Consider the following 24,152-nt stretch of genomic DNA (forward strand, 5'->3'; position numbering starts at 1 on the left):
CCAACCTTTTTAGCTGGCTGACCCCTTCTACAGTCGAAAATCCATGGCGGACCCCTAGTCAGTCAAGAGCACAGTAACTTTAAATTTCAGAGCGACACCCATGGGAACTGAAAGCTTCTTAACGCAAGTGCCATGTTCCTAATAACCCCCCCTCCCCACCCCCCTTCTCGAAGTATCAATAGTCTTTGGAGCTTCTTGTGATTCTTCTTCCATTGGTCGTCCTTCCTCCTCATTCTACATCTACATCTACATGACTACTCTGCAATTCACATTTAAGTGCTTGGCAGAGGGTTCATCGAACCACAATCATACTATCTCTCTACTATTCCACTCCCGAACAGCGAGCGGGAAAAACGAACACCTAAACCTTTCTGTTCGAGCTCTGATTGCTCTTATTTTATTTTGATGATCATTCCTACCTATGTAGGTTGGGCTCAACAAAATATTTTCGCATTCGGAAGAGAAAGTTGGTGACTGAAATTTCGTAAAAAGCTCTCGCCGCCACGAAAAAAGTCTATGCTGTAATGACTTCCATCCCAACTCGTGTATCATATCTGCCACACTCTCTCCCCTATAACGCGATAATACAAAACGAGCTGCTCTTCTTTGCACCCTCTCGATGTCCTCCGTCAATCCCACCTGGTAAGGATCCCACACCGCGCAGCAATATTCTAACAGAGGACGAACGAGTGTAGTGTAAGCTGTCTCTTTAGTGGACTTGTTGCATCTTCTAAGTGTCCTGCCAATGAAACGCAACCTTTGGCTCGCCTTCCCGACAATATTATCTATGTGGTCCTTCCAACTGAAGTTGTTCGTAATTTTAACACCCAGGTACTTAGTTGAATTGACAGCCTTGAGAATTGTACTATTTATCGAGTAATCGAATTCCAACGGATTTCTTTTCGAACTCATGTGGATCATCTCACACTCATTCATTTCAACTGGAAACTTCCCTTCTTGTGAAGGCGTTGGAGAAACCGCACCCTTCTTCAATGATCCTGACTTCAGCCAAGGATCCATGTTAGAAGTAATAAACTGGTAAAAAATCGACTTATGGAACAGGTAGTGCACTGACAAAGTAAGTTTAACATTTAACGATGCCTGGGGCCGCATACGTGCCAGCGAGCGCTGTGATTGGTCCGTGCATGCTTAAAAGGTTTCAGTGCATCTAGCGCCGTGAGCCGGCGCACAAACGAACCCCGCATTGTTGCGAAACAGTCGATCAGAGAAGCCGCATTCTCCGGCACTAAACTATGTATACCTTCTCACTTAGGAACCGCAAAGGCTGCTTGGGAATACGACCTGACGTAAAAGTACACATGTTTTTCACACGAAAAAAAAGTAGTGATGAATTTGATTTTAAAATTTTTATTCTATAATTTTACTCATTACGTTACACGATTTAGTGAAAGGTGGTCGAGGACCCCCTAGAAAGAGCCGGCGGATCCCTAAGGGGTCCGCGGACCACACGTCGGGAAGCCCTGCTTTGAACCATGTGAGAGAGTGAGTGGACAAAAGAGGAGCCGTGGCTCAATTGCGCGATGCGCGATACGTTGGTAGCAGGCGAGTATCTTCTGCACTAGCAGCCATACCTCTGACGCCGATCCACATGTTAAACGGTGTTCGTCTTCACCAAGATAATCGGACGAACATTTAACTGGAATCCAACACTCAAGGAAAGCGGAGACATTGCTCGTGTGTCTTAAACGGACGCTGATATTAATTTACAAAGTTGACACACACACATTTTGTCTGCTTTCTAGACGCAGAAAGTTACCGTCATTCCTCGCTAGTCTGGTCGTTATTTATGCGTCGGCTAATTTACTACTAATTTGAATGCAGCCGGTGTGTGTGAGCTACGACTCATTACGTCCCAAATTACCAGAGCAGCCCCTTCTGACAGTCTACATTCACATGGCGCCGCCAAGGACGCACGCCAAAAATTAACTTTAAAATATGCATTTCTTCGAGGTAGGCTGCTCGGAACGATGAGAGCGGCGCCAAACAATTTTTACTGATTTGAATATATGCCGACATAGAACGCTTGTAACTATGTCGCAATGTTAAGTATAAGGCGCTGATTTATGGCGTCTGGCCGGCGTGGCGGGCGTTAACTGCAGTATTAAGTTACAGACTCCGGCAGGCACCACCTTTCTGTACTACTTGAATATTAATGAGCTTTCGCGTAAATCTCGCATAATTACTTATATCTACTGCATAATTTGAAAATTGGGTAATTTTGATATTACTTGCATGCATTAAGCAATAATAAAGTGTCTCGTCGATCCTGTGAAGTGAAATTTGTCTGACACCTTTTTTTAAATTTTTAACAGCAATTTGTTGCTGGTTTCATAACTGGTAGTCGTTCTGTCGGCAGAGATGAGAGCAGAAAGGAAAACTAACACTACATACCAAGGGACTCTTATTTTGATAATCCCTAATGCACATGTGTGTGTAAATTATGGACATTTTCGACCCATCGCCATGTTCTATTTCTTTATACTGCGTCTTACTGACTATTCGAGTATTACAACAGGATTATATTTGATTAGACGCCTTAGACACACTATTCGTTCCAGGTAGTGAATCATCTAAAAAAACTAAAACATCTAATACACATTTAATATTTGCAAAATATCTGCCACAAATCTCAAGTTCAAGATGGTTCAAATGGCTCTGAGCACTATGGGACTTAACTGCTGTGGTCATCAGTCCCCTAGACCTTAGAACTACTTAAACCTAACTAACGTAAGGACATCACACACATCCATGCCCGAGGCAGGATTCGAACCTGCGACAGTAGCGATCGCGTGGTTCCAGACTGTAGCGCCTAGAACCGCTCGGCCACTCCGGCCGGCAATCTCAAATGGAATGGTACTCAAGGCCGAGGAATTCATCCAAAATTTTAAACAATTGTCAGCTACAGTCGAATAAAAAGTTTATGTAAACGTGTAAATGTATACACACTATTGTGCATAAGACGGTACCTGAACTATAGTAACCAAGCATCGTGAAAAAAGAACAAAAACCTTACTTACTTACGCAGATCGCTTTATTGCGTGTAGGCTGTGCAGCTGTCACACAGCAAACACTTCATGTGACATTGCTAACAATATTTATATTAATTGATTGTACTATGAAATTCATCTGTGGAATAGAAGGAGTTAACGAGAAATGAAACCTCTAGGCTTCATCTAAACTGCACTTTACTAGTAATTTCAATTTTTTGTAGTTTTTTACAATTTACTAAAAATCTTTCTTATTAAATAATGGACAACAATTTGGATTAAATTCCCTGTATATATTGTTTCTGTTCTTAGTATCGTTTTCGTGAACTAGCTGTTGGTTCGAACAAAATAAATATTAATTACTGCGAATTTTATTAAAGACTTAATATATATGGAAACAGTCGTTCGTAAGTTAATTTCTTTGAAAAGACGTTTGCAGCACGTTCTTGAATTCATATCACAAATGATTCGAATTATATTACATTGCACATGGGCAACTTTAGCTTGAATTACCCAAAATTTTATACCGAATCGGTTTATGAGATGAGAGTAACCAATTACTGACGACTGTCAACATTCGGGTGGCAAACAAAAATTTCCTTAGACATTAATTGTTCTGAGGGACACTCATCCCAGCTGCATTTAATATCAAGTCGTAATACCGAGAATTTGAGATTGCCAAATTTATGTTTCTTCTCCTATTTTCATGCACATCATAAGTAAAAATTTCTTGCTCGTTTCTAACTTCATATTGTTTAATGACAATGAATTGGTTAGAAACTACTTATTAATATCCATAATGATTTCATTAACAGTTCTTTCTAAAACCATACATTAACTGTCATTAATCTTAAAGTTTATAAAACTAAACTCCACCCCCATCGTCAGTTCATAGGCATCATCACAGGAAGCGGATATGGAGGGCATGTGGTCAGCACACCGCTCTCCCGGCCGTATGTCAGTTTCTGTGACCCCAGCAGCTACGTCTCAATCAAGTAGCTTCTCAGTTTGCCTCACAATAGCTTAGTGTACCCCGCTTGCAAACAGCGCTCGCCAAAGCGGATGGCTATCCATCCAAGTGCTAGCCCAGCCAGACTGCGCTTACCTGTGGTGATCTGACGGGAATCAGGGTTATCACTGCGACAAGGCAGTTGGCTCTTAAAATATATTGCATTTGCAGACATACAAGCTTAGCATCTGCTAAAGTTACAGAGGAAAGTCAATGATATACAGAAGAAGAATTAAAGACCATGTGAAGAAATCATGTCGTCCCTGCAGGATGAAGATTGCTCGCTTAATAACCAACTGTTTACTATTGACATGTTTTCTTTCCTGTTAGAGACATACAATACGACTTTAACGATTTCGTAGAAATTCCTGTGACACAAGAATGCTCTTATTTCTTAATAGGATGCTCTTGTTTACATCAAATGAAAACGACGCATCTAGTTGCCATACGACTGTTTTGTCTAGTTTGCTCAGTGTAGCGATATACTTTGAGCCGAAATTTCAAAATTAGTATCTAAATGTTATTAACAGGCTAATCTATCTTTGCTAACATAGAAATATCATCTGTGATAACAGGTCTACCCACAGTTAAGGTGTAAACATTGTTGTCTGTATATGTGTGGTGTCACCGCCAGACACCACACTTGCTGGGTGGTAGCCTTTAAATCGGCCGCGGTCCGGTAGTATACGTCCGACCCGCATGTCGCCACTATCAGTGATTTCAGACAGAGCGCCGCCACACGGCAGGTCTAGAGAGACTTCCTAGCACTCGCCCCAGTTGTACAGCCGACTTTGCTAGCGATGGTTCACTGAATTCTACGCTCTCATTTGCCGAGACGATAGTCAGCATAGCCTTCAGCTACGTTATTTGCTACGACCTAGCAAGGCACCATTATCAGTTACTATTGATACTGTGAATCATGTAATGTCAAGAGGGACGTTCGTCATTAATGGATTAAAGTTTAGTATTCCACCAGCTACGTCCGTTGTTTATAAATTCTAATTTCCTTGTCCTGTTCCAGACCTCACGCCAGCCTGCGTGAGCTAAATCGCGTGCCTTTCGGCCTCCGCTAGTAACACGGTGTTGGCTCTCCTGCCAACCACAACAATATGAATGCGTGGTGTCTGCTCTTTCGGACACGTCCGAAAGAACAGACACCATGCTGAATCCGTAGTTGTGATACATATCACGTAAATTGAAACTGGGAGGGGGAGAAAGGAAGGTGAAGTAATGGATAATATCAGCTGCATGGGGACTTAATGTGGAATCAAGGGTGAACAGTAAAATGTCTGCCGGATCGGGACTTGAACACAAGATCTCCTGCTTACTGGACAGCAGCGGTAACTACTGCGCCATCCGGATACAGTGTTAATCGCAACTGCACGGACTATCTAGATTCGTTCCCCGGACGACTCACATTACCACATAGCGCCATATATCCACAGTCTCTGTCCATATCGTCCATGCTTGCTAATGTTAGATTCGCACTGGAAGTCGGACGATATTGTGCATCCGCACGGAAGGTTGTGAATTCATTGCTCATCGAGGCGAATCAACTGTACGAAAGAACACACGCTGTGCCTTCATATAATTGATTTGCCTCGATGGGCAACGGAGCCACAACTTTCAGTGAGGGCGCACAATATCGTCCGAACTCTAGCGTCAATCTAAAATTAACGAGCATGGAGGACATTGGTGGAGACTGCGAACTGATGTCGCTAAGTGGGAATGTGAGTCGGCCGGGAAGAGACAGCCCGTGCAGTTGCGACAAACACTGTGTCCGTATCGCGCATCGCGCAGTCGTTATGTCAACTGTCTAGTAAGCAGGAGAACTCGGGTTCGAGTCTCGGTCCGCCAGGCATTTTCACTCGTTGTTTCTGCATAAAGTACTGATGGTGCTGGTATCATTCTTCCCCTTCAGTTCACTCTTTTTATGTGCTGAAAGCCTACTGCTTGATATTAAGATTTCTTAGTGTTATAAAACGCACGTATCTAAATTAGCTGCAACCAGAAATTATATTTATTTGAAGAAAAAACAGAATTTAAAACCCCGTCTAGATCTAGATTACCAATGCCGAAACACAGTCTTTGTTGGACAAGAATTACATTCGGAAATTTGTAGACATCTCACTGAAACTGTTCCTAGCAGATTTTAAGTCGTCATAAATGCGAAATGTGGACACACCCTATACTAATGTCCAGTAAAATGTGTCCGGATACTTTTGATCAGATAGTGTATGCGTCAATATCTTGGGTTACACCCCGTATATCTTTACAAAGTGTCATGAAGTGAAAAGAAGTGGTCCTGTTAATTGTGGTTGTTGATCATAACGGATCAGTAATTTATTAGACCCTTTGTGCTGTTCACCGTTTCACCGTCTACCTTCCATTCATAGACCTTTATGGACAAAGACGCAAATACAAAACTACTCTCCAGAAGTACAGTCATGCCTGTCTATAAAAACAAGGACGGTTCGTAACTGTTTGATGGAATATAAGCCACCTCCGCTATACTTCGATAAAAGAACTTTGTGTTTGACTTGTCAGCACTGCATTGTTGGGGTCCAGCCGTCGAGCAGTGGTAGCTGTCTCAAGCGTCACGTACTCACTGCACTGCCTGTCTTGAAGGTACATACAGAGCCTTATGAACTGTGACTACCTGGAACACTTCCACTCGCCACAGGAATCTGTATTTCACAGTTGTTTTATTCAAGATATAGTCGTTATCTGTATGCTGCCCAGCTATCATCTAAGTAAGTCATCGAATTCAGAAATGCGGTGCTTAATGTTGACTGAATTTCAGAATACGTGCGGACAGGTGACACATCCGTGTATAGATGAAGATTTTTTTTTGGAGTTTCATATATAGACTTCCTCACAGTAATTACATTGTAATAAAGCACAAATGATGTATCCCTTTTTTCAAAATAACAACAGTCGTTCATTTGATACGCAGAATCTCACAGAGTTCACTGTTTCATTTACACTCCGTATATTACATGCTGCATTAAAATGATTTTTTTTATCGTTCCACTTTTTTTGAGGACAGCACGCAGTCATCACTTGCCCACAAGCGTTAATTTACCTTGTTTGTGTCATAGCTGCTCAAGTTAGTCATAAATATTACAATATCGTCATGATAGCTTCATCACAATGATTTTATTTTTCAGCACTATTTTAAGTAGGAATAAGCTTGTGAGAAGTCATAATGATTATGATATTCTCCTCATTTACGGAACAAATCCTTTTCGGATCTCTGTTGTGTCACCTTGATATAGGATCTCCGTGGTTCTCACACGCCATTCCAGGCAGCGAGCAAGTCAGTACCTTTGTTTCTCAAATCTTTGTTCAACAGACTTTGTGCTACACCTCTAATAACCACGCTGTCGGTGAAGCTTAAACTTCAAACACAAAAGTAAATGTGATTCGTGACTCAGTCTTTAGTGATGCAGTTGCTTCATAGCAGAGACAACACGATCTTAGAAAATCCACCGAAGTCCTACAGAACAGGGCATTAAAGGGATTCCACATCTTTCTGTGCGAAGAAGGGGCGTTCTTGTTTTCTATTGACCTGTAAATATCAGCAGTCATTACGAGCATAATTTCCGCATTCTGTCAGCTGGTAAACAGCGTAGCTATGACGTTTTGTGACGGCCTTCTCCGGAATTCCAGATGCGAGTTATTCTTGAAAACTTTACGACTTCTAAAATGGACTTCACGTTTGTCCAGGCGGAGGATAAATACCCGTGGAAATCCTCCTACACTTTCACACAACTGCATCTATGCCTTGTAACATGCGAAAAATAATGTATATTGACTGACAGGATGAGAGAATGCCCTACAGGTCCAATGGTAAAAACGGCAGAAGTGCAGTGGTAAGCAGCAAGTTTCAGATCTCTCTTCAGCACTTATAATTTCGATTTCCAGTTGCTTCTGATGATCACTCAAAGGAATTTAACAAAAATATACACTCCTGGAAATGGAAAAAAGAACACATTAACACCGGTGTGTCAGACCCACCATACTTGCTCCGGACACTGCGAGAGGGCTGTACAAGCAATGATCACACGCACGGCACAGCGGACACACCAGGGACCGCGGTGCTGGCCGTCGAATGGCTCTAGCTGCGCACCATTTGTGCACCGCCGCCGTCAGTGTCAGCCAGTTTGCTGTGGCATACGGAGCTCCATCGCAGTCTTTAACACTGGTAGCATGCCGCGACAGCGTGGACGTGAACCGTATGTGCAGTTGACGGACTTTGAGCGAGGGCGTATAGTGGGCATGCGGGAGGCCGGGTGGACGTACCGCCGAATTGCTCAACACGTGGGGCGTGAGGTCTCCACAGTACATCGATGTTGTCGCCAGTGGTCGGCGAAAGGTGCACGTGCCCGTCGACCTGGGACCGGACCGCAGCGACGCACGGATGCACGCCAAGACCATAGGATCCTACGCAGTGCCGTAGGGGACCGCACCGCCACTTCCCAGCAAATTAGAGACACTGTTGCTCCTGGGGTATCGGCGAGGACCATTCGCAACCGTCTCCATGAAGCTGGGCTTCGGTCCCGCACACCGTTAGGCCGTCTTCCGCTCACGCCCCAACATCGTGCAGCCCGCCTCCAGTGGTGTCGCGACAGGCGTGAATGGAGGGACGAATGGAGACGTGTCGTCTTCAGCGATGAGAGTCGCTTCTGCCTTGGTGCCAATGATGGTCGTATGCGTGTTTGGCGCCGTGCAGGTGAGCGCCACAATCAGGACTGCATACGACCGAGGCACACAGGGCCAACACCCGGCATCATGGTGTGGGGAGCGATCTCCTACACTGGCCATACACCTCTGGTGATCGTCGAGGGGACACTGAATAGTGCACGGTACATCCAAACCGTCATCGAACCCAACGTTCTACCATTCCTAGACCGGCAAGGGAACTTGCTGTTCCAACAGGACAATGCACGTTCGCATGTATCCCGTGCCACCCAACGTGCTCTAGAAGGTGTATGTAAACTACCCTGGCCAGCAAGATCTCCGGATCTGTCACCCATTGAGCATGTTTGGGACTGGATGAAGCGTCGTCTCACGCGGTCTGCACGTCCAGCACGAACGCTGGTCCAACTGAGGCGCCAGGTGGAAATAGCATGGCAAGCCGTTCCACAGGACTACATCCAGCATCTCTACGATCGTCTCCATGGGAGAATAGCAGCCTGCATTGCTGCGAAAGGTGGATATACACTGTACTAGTGCCGACATTGTGCATGCTCTGTTGCCTGTGTCTATGTGCCTGTGGTTCTGTCAGTGTGATCATGTGATGTATCTTACCCCAGGAATGTGTCAATAAAGTTTCCCCTTCCTGGGACAATGAATTCACGGTGTTCTTATTTCAATTTCCAGGAGTGTACAAATCGATATATTCTCCTGCTGATTTCAAAACGTAGCTAGAGTCTACTGGCAATGTCGCCAGTGGTATGTTAATTTTAAAAAGCTCCGAAGTAACTGAATGAGACCTTACATTGTTTATTTATTTATTTAACGTGATCTGATTAGGGCAACCAGGCTCTCTCTTACATCGGACCAAGGCTTCACACATACAGTGTCTTTTTTACGTCATACGTACCTAATAAATAACAGTTTTACTATGAAAAATAGTGTTAAATAATTTGAATATCTGTCGTGATAATGTGAATAAGTAGCACTGACTATGAACTAATACAGTTAATAATGGCAGAACTCGTTCTGCTGCAGCTAATGGTGATAATAGCAATAGTAATAATAGTTACAATTATAATAATGACAATAATAACATATGTGATAGCAAAAAATATGAAAAGGATTTATAAGAATGCAAAATAGATGTTTTATGATATTGCGAGTTCTGGGGGGACTGGAACACCAAACGTGAACGAGAGTTGTAACTTATCCACCATAGACCGTAAGGCCTGGGATGGGGCCAGTGTGTCTTGGACGAGTGCATTCTACGAGACATCGCTCACCAGATCTACGTCGTACGCGCAAACGACCGTCACTTGCTTGCAAGGGGCTCGTATTGTTAGCAAATAAACAAATTGAAATAATACTTAAAAATGGCATTATTTGTGTAAACATACACTTTTTTTAAATGGAACAATGCCTATTGATATTAACATCTGCGAGGGCCACAGTGCCTTATATCATCTTCTAAGTGCTCCTCTCACGGCAGCCGTTCACGTCGATACTGTGGCTTGAGTGGAAGACGAGTTAGAAGCGTGGGTGCCTATAGTCTTACTGCTAAAAACCGGTTCGCATCGCATCGTGTTGACACCCCTGGTGTCACAAGCCCTGCTGCAGTAGCTGTACGATCTATCACTGCAGTCCTTCAGAGTGCGACGATACTGGCGGGCGTCTGTGCAGCGTGAACGTCCAGAATCTCGTCTAAGGGTGTGAGAATGGTCACGTGACCACTGATATAAACATACTTGCACAACTGATGCAGCATGTCCGACTCGTGTGGCATTTCTCCTAAAGGACCATCCCGCTACTCGGAAGGCCAGAGTTTCACCTCTTTCAAACTCGCTCAGTTGGCTGTAGGTGGCACGAGCACATGTTTACTCCACACTGAGCCTTCTGGCTGTGAGCATGTCCTATGAAAGGGTAGACACAGATGGCACTCTGGTAGCTAATGATAATTTAATAAGCCCTATAATCAGAGAAATAAATGTAGAATTACAACGTCATGTAACACAAATAATAATTACTTCTAATTGTGATCCATAGCCTATACTAAGTTATTCCATAGATTGTACACAGAAGTGCCAAAGAAACTGGTATAGGGACGCGTATTCAAATACAGATACATGTAAACCTGGCAGAATACGGCTCTGCGGTCGGCAACTTCTATATAAGACAACAAGTGTCTGGCGCAGTTGTTAGATCGGTTACTGCTGTTACAATGGCAGGTTATCAAGAGTTAAGTGAGTTTGAACGTGGTGCAATAGTCGGCGCACTAGCGATGGGACACATCTCCGAGGTAGCGATGAAGTGGCGATTTTCCCGTACGACCATTTCACGAGAGTACCGTGAATATCAGAAATTCGCCAAAACATCAAATCTCCGACATCGCTGCGGCCGGAAAAAGATACTACAAGAACGGAACCAACGACGAATAAAGAGAATCGTTCAACGTGACAGAAGTGCAACTCTTCCGCAAATTGCTGGAGATTTCAATGCTGGGCCATCAGTAAGTGTCAGCGTGCGAACCATTCAACGAAAGATCATCGATATGGGCTTTCGGAGCCGAACGCCCACTCGTTTAGCATTGATGACTGCACGAGACAAAGCTTTACGCCTCCCCTGGGCCCGTCAACACCGACATTGGACTGTTGATGACCGGAAACGTGTTGCCTGGTCCGATGAGTCTCGTTTCAGATTGATCGAGCGGATGGACGTGAACGGGTATGGAGACAACCTCATGAATCCATGGACCCTGAATGTCAGCAGGGGACTGTTGAAGCTCTTGGAAGCTCTGTAATGGTGTGGGGTGTGTGCAGTTGAAGTGTTATGGGACCCCTGATACGACTAGATACGATTCTGACATCTGACACGTACGTAAGCATCCTGTCTTATCATCTGCATCCATTCATGTCCATTATGGATTCCGTCGGACTTGGGTAATTCCAGCAGGACAGTGCTACACCCTACACGACCAGAATTGCAACAAAGTGGCTCCAGGAACGCTCTTCTGAGTTTAAACACTTCCACTGGCCACCAAACTCCCCAGACATGAACATTATTGAGCATATCGGAGATGCCTTGCACCGTGCTGTTCCGAATACTTCTCCCCCCAACCTACTCTTACGGATTTATGGACAGCCCAGCAGGATTAATGGTGTCAGTTCCCTCCAGCACTATTTCAGACTTTAATCGAGTCCATGCCACGTCGTGTTGCGGCTCATCCGCGTGCTTCCGGGGGCCCTACACGATATTAGGCAGATGTACCAGTTCCTTTGACTCTTTAGTGTATTATTTCCTGTGTTACGAAACGTGAATTTTAAGTCCGGGAAGATGACATCCTTGTTCCTAACGTGGCTGTATTAATTACACAGAAGTCTATACATCAAGCTCATCGTCTGGTATCGACCACAATGCCCTTTTAGAATGAATATGTAGATCATAGATCCCTATGAATGCTCAAACTTTTATTTATATTCTTATCAACGTGTTATTTTGTGTGGAAGCATACCAATAGTCAGAACTTTCTCTCGGTGTAGCATTTGTGAAGAGCTGTTTGTGTCTATCTTTGTCAGGTGAAGACTGCAACGATCCATGTTTTCTAGCGTTCGTCTTGTTTTAACGAAGAGATTTCAAACGAAGTGTCTACGCTTCAAGCAAATTTTATTTTCGTTTTATATCGAATTTGTGTTAGGTATTGCTGTACTACATCGTTTCGTTTCGATACTGATTTACGAGGAATCACCGTGTCAAAATATTGCCAAATCGTTTACTATTTTAGAGTAACTGTATATTAACTATGGTGAGATTTGTGTAATAAGAATTTGAAGGCAGCCATTCTTCGCACATATCAATGTACATAACTTAGTAAAAGTCACAACTAAACGACTGTATTAAGTCCATATTACCATGCATCATGCTCAGGGCATCAGTTGGTATCTCGAATTTTTGGATAATTATCGTCATTTGTTACTGCTATCTTCTTTAAAATGACCTCTGTGTATACTTAGTTAACTTCTTTCATTTTTATTGATATCTGAATGTGAACTGCGGAAATTGCAACAAAAACTACAACTGAACGTCTTCAGACAATACTTCTCACAAATATGCTAAAAATAGGGCTTCTAGATATTAGCGTTGCAAAATGTCACATGAACCGAAATCAAACAGAACAGATGACAGTTTCGCGTGAAGATGAAGTGCCATCCTGTCGCAAGGATCAGATGATTCCTGTAATATTTGTTGAAGACTATTACTAACAGCTTTGGTAAATGGAGAAGCAATTCTAAATCATTTTTTGTTGCTTACGTTCCATATCATTGTTAAACTTAAGGAATAACGTTATGTAACATCGTAAAGAAATAACATGTTGTAACATCGTAAACTGCTGTTAAAAGTATTTTTTTTCCCCTTAAGCGACCGGTTTCGATCAAAGATAATTTTCCAGCACAGTACATTGTCAGCAAGTTGTCTGTATACTGTGTACAAGAATTTTACTCCCAGCACAGTTTCCACTCGACTTTTGGACATTGTGTTCATTTTCAGATGTCATTGTCTTCGGAATTAATTCTTGCTACCAACAGAAAAAAGCTATTATAAGAGCTATCGTCGTAGCATCGTTTCCTTGTACCAGTTAAAAATCCAGCTTTCTTTACTAAAGACTTATTCCTATGGCTGTAATTTGCTAAAACGCTGTTCAGATAGACGAGTTCTGTACTTCACAAATAGCTCATTAAGTTTGTTTTCTGTCGCATCAGAAAGTCCTGTCAGGAAGCCGAAACGTAACATTTTGTCTATTTGTGGCCCAGACGTAGCAGTCAGATTTAAATATTAAGTACGTGCTTAAAATTCAACGACTGAAAAAAGGTCCAGTCTGGTTGTCTGAATATCAGATTTTGATGCACTAGTAGAGCGGTAACATGTTACTGAACTACACGAAACTAATGGGGTCCGTGAGTCATCGTTTTTCATCGGCGTTCTTGGTGTAAAGAAGCAAACACCACCTAACAAGATAAATACAAAATTATTGTAATTGATATTCGTGAAAACGAACATAACTGTCACCAGTGGTTCCTCTGCTATGAAGAGCAAAGTGGTAACGTAAACTGCAGTTGACAAACAACACTTTTTACAGTGATATCGGAATATTTCATCTGATACAGTACTTCAGTTTCCTCATCTGCGGCTGTTTGCTGATGACGCTGTGGTGTACGGGAAGATGTCATGGTTGAGTGATTGTTGAAGGAGACAAGGTGACGTAGATAATATTCTAGTATGTGTGATGAATGGTAGCTTGCTCTAAATGTAGAAAAATACAAGTTAACGCAGACGAACAGGAAAAACAATCCCATAATGTTTGAATACAGCAGTAGTTGTGTAGTGCTTTACACAGATATGTCGACAAAATATCTACGCGTAAAACTGCAAAGCGATATGAAATGGAACGAGCATGTAAGGACTGTAGATGGGACGGAAAATGGCCGACTTCGGTTTATGGTAAAATTTTAGGCGTTCATTGTTCATCTGTAAAGGAGACCGCGCATAGAACACAAGTGCAAACGGTTGTTGAGTATTGTTCGAGTGTTTGGGATCCCTACTAGGTCGACTTAAAGGAAGACATCGAAGCAGTTCTGAGGCGGTCTGCTAGGTTTGTAACAGGTAGGTTCGATCAATATGTAAATAAATGTCGTGTGACTAGGGCCTCCTGTCGGGTAGACCATTCGCCTGGTGCAAGTCTTTCGAATTGACGCCACTTCGGCGACTTGCGCGTCGATGGTGATGAAATGATGATGATGATGAGGTCAACCCAGCACCCAGTCCCTGAGTGGAGAAAAATCTCCGACCCCGCCGGGAATCGGACCCAGGCCCTTAGGGTTGACATTCCGTCGCACTGACCACCCAGTTACCGTGGGCGTACGATTAACATGTGACTACTAAGGAGATGATTTGTAAACTCAAGTGGAAATTCCTGGGAGGAAGACGACAATCTTTTCGTGAAAGAGTATTGAGAAAATTTAAGAAAAAATAGTTTTTGGAAGTGACTGCCGAACGCTTCTAATTCCTCCACCGCAGACTTCACGTAAGGTCCTTGAATATAAGAGAAATAAGGGCTCGTACGGAAGCATATACGGCTAATCACGTGCGGCACTTATGGAGTCCATGCCGCATCAAGCTGTTGCACTAAACCAGGTAAAATGAGGTCCGACACTGTAATGGGAGGTATCCCATGACTTTTGCCACCTCATTGCATATATGTTAAGGTGTATTTATGACATATTTACAGTTTTTATGTGTATTTCATTTTCTTGTGAGGTTCATTGTTCTGCTTCCTACTGCTAGCTACCCCATATCAGCGTCCTCAGTAGTCATTAGACATCGCCAGAGGGCAGAATGGGGCGCTCCGCGGAACTAAGGAACTTCGAATGTGGTCAGATGATTGTGTGTCACTTGTGTCATACGTCTGTACCCGAGATTTTCACGATCCTAAACATCCCTAGGTCCATTGTTTCCGATGTGATAGTGAAGTGGAAACGTGAAGGGACACGTGCAGCACAAAAGCGTACAGGGCGACCTCGTCTGTTGACTGACAGAGACAGCCGACGGCCGTAATGTGTAATAGGCAGACATCTATCCAGACCACCAAACAGGAATTCCAAACTGCATCAGGATCCACTGCAAATACTATGACAGTTAGGCGGGCGGTGAGAAAACTTGGATTTCATGGTCGAGTTGCTGCGCATAAGCCACACATCTCGCCGGTAAATGTCAAACGACGCCTCTCTTGGTGTATTGAGGGAAAGGATTGGACGGTTGAACAATGTAAAAACGTTGTGTGGAGTGACAAATCACGATACACAATGTGGCGATCAAAAAAATGGTTCAAATGGCTCTGCACACTATGGAACTTAACAGCTGAGGTCATCAGTCCCCTAGAACTTAGAACTATTTAAACCTAACTAACCTAAGGACATCACACACATCCATGCCCGAGGAAGGATTCGAACGTGCGACCGTTGCAGTAGCGCCATTCTGGACTGAATCGCCTAGAACCGATCGGTCGCTGCGGCCAGCTGATATTTTGAAACGTACTTTGTAGCATGATAATGACAAATAATGTTACGGTGCACCAGATTTCACAGATAAATATAGAGTTCCATTTACTGACAAGAATTTTTTAGAGTGAAATTGAGTAAATGAAGAAGAAGTAGAGGAGATGGGGGTACATGGATAGGTTTTTTCGTATATTGCTGTATACTGTCAAAAAGAAATAGTGTATCCAATTTTTAAAATTCATGGTAACCATGATATCTCAGCAGATTATTACGAGTGATTTTAACCAGAGAAAACTATTTGACCCAATGAGAACTGACAGTGATGAAACCCTACTTCAGTATGTTGCACCGTTTATGAATTATTAGAGATATTTGTGTTACGTGACGCATAATGCTCTCTGACGTGTGAAAGAATGTGTTAAAGTCGTAACTCAGTACCCCTGTGTGCATCTTTTGTCCTCATTTTGAATAGGTACCTTTCATTTGGAACGTCGCCGATCTAATAACTAGTGCGATGTCTAGTACCTTAGCTATGGTATCGTCGCCGAGTTTAATTGTACAGAGATACGTTACTTTCAAGAACTTAAAGCACTCCGTCTTCAGGCTACAAGTGGCCCATCAGGACCATCCGACCGCCATGTCGTCCTCAGATGAGGATGCGGATAGGAGGGGCGTGTGGTCAGCACACCGCTCTCCCGGTCGTTACGATGGTTTTCTTTGACTGAAGCGCCTAGAACCGCTCGGTCACCGCGGCCGGCTCCTGTCCATAACGCACGGCCTGTGGCCGAGTGATTACACGATAATAACATCCCTGTAATGGACTGGCCTGCACAGACTCCTGACCTGAATTCTATAGAACACCTTTGGGATGTTTTGGACCGTCGACTTGGAGCCAGGCCTCACCGACCGACATAGACTCCTCTCCTCAGTGCACTCCGTGAGAAATGGGCTGCCATTCCCCAAGAAACCTTCCAGCACCTAATTGAACGTATTCCTGCGAGAGTGGAAGCTGCCATTTAGGCTAAGAGCGGGTCAACACCATATTGAATTCCAGCATTACCGATGGAGAGCGCCACGAACTTGTGAGTCATTTTCAGCCAGGTGTTCGGATACTTTTGATCACATTGTGTATGTACAGGAGTAGTCTCTAAATTTCGCATAAAATTCTTGAACTTGCGGAGGACATCGGGTGGAGTATGGTTTGAAGAGGAAACCATGTATGGGAACGCTGTAGAAAGAAACATGTGGATCAGTGCAAGTCGTATAATAATCGTTGTTCTAATAGTGGAATATAATGTGGACCACCAGTGGAATAGAAGACACAAAGTGTATGTCGTGAAGCGTCATATTGTACGCTTCGTATGTGTTTTACCGTCCGAAAATATACTCACCAGCACAACATATGATTCTTAGGTTGGCGCCGGCACAAGACTGAGCGGAACCATAACATATAATACACTCCTGGAAATGGAAAAAAGAACACATTGACACCGGTGCGTCAGACCCACCATACTTGCTCCGGACACTGCGAGAGGGCTGTACAAGCAATGATCACACACACGGCACAGCGGACACACCAGGGACCGCGGTGCTGGCCGTCGAATGGCGCTAGCTGCGCAGCATTTGTGCACCGCCGCCGTCAGTGTCAGCCAGTTTGCCGTGGCATACGGAACTCCATCGCAGTCCTTAACACTGGTAGCATGCCGCGACAGCGTGGACGTGAACCCTATGTGCAGTTGACGGACTTTGAGCGAGGGCGTATAGTGGGCATGCGGGAGGCCGGGTGGACGTACCGCCGAATTGATCAACACGTGGGGCGTGAGGTCTCCACAGTACATCGATGTTGTCGCCAGTGGTCGGCGGAAGGTGCACGTGCCCGTCGACCTGGGACCGGACCGCAGCGACGCACGGATGCACGCCAAGACCGTAGGATCCTACGCAGTGTCGTAGGGGACCGCACCGCCACTTCCCAGCAAATTAGGGACACTGTTGCTCCTGGGGTATCGGCGAGGACCATTCGCTACCGTCTCCATAAAGCTGGACTACGGTCCCGCACACCGTTAGGCCGTCTTCCGCTCACGCCCCAACATCGTGCAGCCCGCCTCCAGTGGTGGAGACGTGTCGTCTTCAGCGATGAGAGTCGCTTCTGCCTTGGTGCCAATGATGGTCGTATGCGTGTTTGGCGCCGTGCAGGTGAGCGCCACAATCAGGACTGCATACGACCGAGGCACACAGGGCCAACACCCGGCATCATGGTGTGGGGAGCGATCTCCTACACTGGCCATACACCTCTGGTGATCGTCGAGGGGACACTGAATAGTGCACGGTACATCCAAACCGTCATCGAACCCATCGTTCTACCATTCCTAGACCGGCAAGGGAACTTGCTGTTCCAACAGGACAATGCACGTCCGCATGTATCCCGTGCCACCCAACGTGCTCTAGAAGGTGTAAGTCAACTACCCTGGCCAGCAAGATCTCCGGATCTGTCCCCCATTGAGCATGTTTGGGACTGGATGAAGCGTCGTCTCACGCGGTCTGCACGTCCAGCACGAACGCTGGTCCAACTGAGGCGCCAGGTGGAAATGGCATTGCAAGCCGTTCCACAGGACTACATCCAGCATCTCTACGATCGTCTCCATGGGAGAATAGGAGCCTGCATTGCTGCGAAAGGTGGATATACACTGTACTAGTGCCGACATTGTGCATGCTCTGTTGCCTGTGTCTATGTGCCTGTGGTTCTGTCAGTGTGATCATGTGATGTATCTGACCCCAGGAATGTGTCAATAAAGTTTCCCCTTCCTGGGACAATGAATTCACGGTGTTCTTATTTCAATTTCCAGGAGTGTATATTGTTCACGTTATTGTGATATAGATATGAATTTTTGCTTAACTTCTCACAGTTCATTTCCACAGGAATATTCTGTGTATTTACATCTGTCTCTGAATGTTAAAGAGTTACTTGATACGAGCAAATTTACAAGACTCGTCACTTGAAGAATAACTGATATAATGTTCACATAAAATTCTTCCTAATACGCTGAATACACTGGTGGTCCATCTTAGACGATGCTGTCGTCTTGATCGTTGACTACAAACTCAGCCAGTGTTCCTCTGCTCAGCCGTGAGTAAACAAGAAGTTGCGGTGGCGTGAAGAAGCTGTAGGTTGCGTGGCTACGCCGGCGTTTCTCAATCGTCGGTGCGGCATGTGGCAAATATTCCTTTCTGTGGTTTCATTGCGAGCTGTCAACCTTGCTTTGGCTCCTCGTTTTACGGACGATATCACTGTGTGAATGTTAGTACTCGAATTACGAAGCACGCCGATTCAAATCACCATCCGGCCGCCAAGATAGAAGCTTTCGTGATTACACTAATTCGCTTAAGATTGTTGCTAGAACGTTTGCTTTAAAAAGGACACGGCTGATTTCCTTCTTCATACCTCCCTATTCAAAGCTTTTTCTCCGCCTCTCATGACTTCATGCTCTATAGGGCATTAAATTCTGATCATCCTTTCTCTTTTAGCACAACAACCATGTCAGTGAGCTGGTTACAAGTCAACTAACTACCACAGCAAATTACTATGACTGTTTCACAAAGCATATAGAAGAAATGAAACGAGGCTGAATGAATGCAAGGATCAGGTTTAGGTTTCCGTGGTACTGAAACGCATTTTCTGTATGACATGCGTTGTTATTTACATTATTATCAACAGAATACGTTCCAAAAATTTTCGATATTTTGAAAATGGTTCAAATGGCTCTAAGCACTATGGGACTTAACATCTGAGGTCATCAGTCCCCTAGACTTAGAACTACTTAAACCTAACTAACCTAAGGACATCACACACGTCCATGTCCGAAGCAGGATTCAAACTTGCGACCGTTGCAGCAGCGCGATTTTGGACTGAATCGCCTAGAACCGCTCGGTCACAACGGCCAGCTGATATTTTGAAACGCACTTTGTAGCATGATAATGACAAACAATGTTACGGTGCACCAGATTTCACAGATAAATATAGAGTTCTATTTACTGACAAGAATTTTTTAGAGTGAAATTGAGTAAATGAAGAAGAAGTAGAGGAGATGGGGGAACATGGATAGGTTTTTTCGTATATTGCTGTATACTGTCAAAAAGAAATAGTGTATCAAATTTTTAAAATGGCCCATCAGGACCATCCGACCGCCATGTCGTCCTAAGATGAGGATGCGAATAGGAGGGGCGTGTGGTCAGCACACCGCTCTCCCGGTCCTTACGATGGTTTTCTTTGTCCGGAGCCTTTACTATTCGGTCGAGTAGCTCCTCAATTGGCATCACGAGGCTGAGTGCACCCCGAAAAATGGCAACAGTACATGGCGGCCCGGATGGTGACCCATCCAAGTGCCGGCCACGCCCGACAGCGCTTAACTTCGGTGATCTCACGGGAACCGGTGTATCCACTGCGGCAAGGCCGTTGCCTTCCAAGAACTTACCACGCAAAATATTTGTCACTACCTTAAAAGAGCTCATTGGTCTGTTTAGAATGCTATAGATGGTTTACAACTGGTACCAAGGAGTCACGTGACTCTCCACTGCTGAAGTAAGTGATGATCTTGAAAAGGCGTGTATGTAATCAGCGCAGTAAGTTGGGTCGACGTGGAGACGTGTACGAATGCCAGAAAGGAGCTATCGTGTTTTGACGAGACCATGAGCACTGCGAATGAAGTTGCCCAATTTGTCTGTGTATCAACGCGGACCGTCCAACGTACCTCCAAGGAACTGTTTACAAATCGCAGCCATGCGACACCGCGTGTGAAGAGTGACAGTAAAAAGATCCCAACCCACAGGGAACTGAGACGAGTGTCACCCCTGTCAACGATAATCGGTTCCAAACTTCATAGGAACAGGTTCTTTCAGCGTATTCAGGTCCATCTCAACCGGTTTCCGAGCGAACATAGCGAAGTGAATTACATGCACTGTACATGTGAAGTGGAATACCCGGCAAAAGGCCATTTCTCACAAGCGACACATACATCTGCTCGCCCTGAACGGACCAAGTGACGCAGAAATTGGACATTATCCATTGGAGGCGTGTGGTAAGGTCCGATGGGTCGCTGCATCCGTAGTGTGTGGGGGTGCAGTACAGGCTGGAAGTGGTTCTGTGAGGATATGGAGGTGTTTTTCGTACCAGAATTTTGACTCTTTCCTTCAGGTTACCGTGAACATGAATCAGATGTCCATTTTAACATTCTGAATGACAAACTGTCCTTTCTTCTACGTCTTCATGATGAGTATGCCGTGGACAGTCTGGTTTTCCAAGGTGACGACAGCTGAGTTCAATTGGCTACGAGCAAACGTTCCTTGTTTGATGAGCTCTGCATCACGAATGGTCCGCTACAGCATCTGATCTTGATCCCATAGAAAGTGTCTAGAACTATTTAGAACAGCGGATGAATTGTAGCAATCAACGTTCTTTAAATTTGGAAGCTCTTTGGGGATTAATCGTCAGTGAGTGGCTAGTGAAGGGTATGGTGTAATGGAAGCAACTTGTAGACCATCTTCCTAGTCGAATGGTGGCCATTAATAAGACTACAGGAGGTGTTAAAGCGTCTTAGGACAATATCACCTGGGGTTGAGAATTTTTTGTCTTGTGTGCTTGTAAGCATGTCGCAACCGGAATACACTAGCATAATGCTGCTGCTGATGCTAAGTAAGTGTTCAAGGTTATCTAACGACTGAGGGCATAAGTCACCTACACATTCTCCAGGACAGAAGCAGTGCACCCAGTCTGCTTGCACGTACAGTAAATTCTATGTGCAATTGTGAGAGAGTGGTCTAACTGTCTGCGTAGCGTGTGTCTGAGGCGGTATGCACCTAGTGGGCTATGAGAAACCGTCTAAAAACCACATCCAGGCTAGCCAGCACACCTACCCCTAGTCGTTAATCCGCCGTGTGGATTAGATCCGAATCTGACAGACATCCCCTGCGGGAAGCGATGTCATTAACACGCGCAGATAACACGAGCGGTTAGTATCGGCATGTTTTAAGCAGTATGTCCCATATGTTAAGCACTGTTCACGGCTCATGAGATCTAGTAAGTCATGAAGACGCATGCTAGTGACGGCGAAAGTCCAGAATAGGGCCAGAGATGTACTTCTGAGATTCGTGCAAGAATGTTGTCAGCGGCTGCAGTGAGTATGACGGGAACAAAAGATTGTGAGTCAGCTGTTTGTGTCACGCAGCCAGTTACAGAGGAGCAGGCAGACGACATGTTTCGAAGTAATTTATTCGAATGAAAGGGTGAAACATTGCTGTAAACGAGGATCATATACTTAACTGTTCCTTGTTTGAGCAGCAGCTATTTAAAAACTGTGCTGGCATCTGGAAACAGAGGACAGCGTCGCAATCTATGATATATTCGACAAAGCAATAAATATTTCTCTGATCTGTCTTACTACGCAATCGATCGGCGCGAGTGCACTGAGTATGAAGATGAATGTTTTCCAGTCAAGTCGTGGGAGAAGGTAGGCGGATCAATGTTTATTAATATATCAAACGTCCGCCCCCGGTAGCTGAGTAGTCATAGACAGAATGTCAATCCCAAGGGCCCGTGTTCGATTCCCGGGTGGGTCGGAGATTTTCTCCACTCAGGGACTGGGTATTGCGTGATCCTAATCATCATCATTTCATCCCCATCGACACGCAAGTCACCGAAGTGGCGTCAAATCGAAAGACTTGCACCCGGAGAACTGTCTACCCGACGGGAGGCCCTAATCACACGACATTTGCATTTACAATATATCAAACACGTGACTCTGTTACTAATAAACATTGATCAACCTACTTTCTGCCACGATTGAATTAAAAAACAATGATCCACGTTCTCACAGTGGCGGCATTTACTGTATGTCCAAATGATACCATTCACACAAACCTATGTCTCTTGGAGAGACATTTCAGTACATTTGATACATTTTTGTGTCTCTAAAATTAATCCATGAGACATGCACAAACGGACGACGTCTCCGTGCACAATCAAATCACTTAAATCAGTCCACTTTATAGCACTCACTGGAATATACGCAAAACATTTCTCTGGAAACTCATTAATACACCGTAAGTCAGCAAAGAAGACGTAGGTTTCAATTTCAGCGCTAGAAATACATTGCCTCTGTTCCGGCCTCTCATTGTCTATTTCAAAGATAAATCGCACTGGCTACGCGAAACTGACGAGTTGCCAACCTATGAGCAGTAGATGAGCACCGCCGCGACTGCGACTGCCCTTGATCTAGACTTTAGCCCAAGTGCCGAATTAACAATAATGCTAGCTTTCTAAATATTTAGTTCCAGGGTAATTTGGCTGGAACTGTGGAGCATATCCCTATAGATGGGGTGTATTACAAAGCGACAGTCATAAGACAACGCTACCATACTATCCAAAATTTCTTACTGTCAATGGCACATCTAGACCGATACTCTGCAAATCACACTAAAGTGCTTGGTAGATTCTTTATCGAACCACCTTCACAATAATTCTCCATTATTCCACTCCCGAACAGTGCGTGGAATGAACGAGCTCCTACCTCTTTCCGTGCAAGCTCTGATTTCTCTTATTCTGTTACGATGACCGTTTCTTCCTATGTAGGTCGGTGTCAACAAAATATTTTTGCATTCGGAGGAGAAAGTTGGTAATTGGAATTTAGTGAGAAGATCCCGCCGTAACAAGAAACGCCTTTCTTTTAATGCCATCCACCCCAAATCCTGTATCACATCCATGACACTCTCTCTCCTGTTTCTCGATAACGTAATACGTTCAGCCCTTATTCACATGAGACAAGATCACGCTAAAATGAAGAAACATTTTACAGTATTATACAGCGTGCTCAGAAAGTGTGAAAAGCCTGTAAGGGTATTTCAGAGAAGGTTTTGCTCAGAAATAAATGTTCAGAAAAAAATTCGATACGTTGCATCGTTTCCAAGTTAGTTAGAATGGCGTTGGCCATCAGGCCATGGCGGGTGCAAAATTCAAGAGGACCGCCAGACACAGTTAGTATCAGTTGTTTTAATAGCGTAGATGATAGCGGATGGGAATTCTGGACCTTTGGCTGGGCCCAATTTTTGTATTGCTCTCTTGTTCGGTTTTAGAAAATCAGACGAAGGAACACGTTTGGCGGCACCAGAAAAAAATGTTGAAATGTGTGTGAAGGCTTATGGGACTTAACTGCTAAGGTCATCAGTCCCTAAGCTTACACACTACTTAACCTAAATTATCCTAAGGACAAACACACATACCCATGCCCGAGGGAGCGCTCGCGACATCGGACACGGACCTCTTAAATTTGCGCGCCCAACGTCCTGAATGACTAAATTGAATGCTAATTAACTCGGAAACAGCGCAACGTACCTAAT

General features: G+C 44.4%; 1 protein-coding gene and 1 pseudogene across 1 annotated transcript in view; one reads left to right on the top strand and one right to left on the bottom strand.

Annotated features, from left to right (window-relative positions):
* The window catches only part of LOC126298316 (inhibin beta B chain-like), a 353,474-nt gene that overhangs the window by 274,881 nt on the left and 54,441 nt on the right, over window positions 1-24,152 (top strand). The gene's annotated exons all lie outside the window — the stretch shown is intronic.
* On the bottom strand, window positions 20,105-20,222 carry LOC126299680 (5S ribosomal RNA; annotated as a pseudogene).

The sequence above is a fragment of the Schistocerca gregaria genome, chromosome X, assembly GCF_023897955.1.
Source record: "Schistocerca gregaria isolate iqSchGreg1 chromosome X, iqSchGreg1.2, whole genome shotgun sequence".
NCBI lineage: Eukaryota > Metazoa > Arthropoda > Insecta > Orthoptera > Acrididae > Schistocerca > Schistocerca gregaria.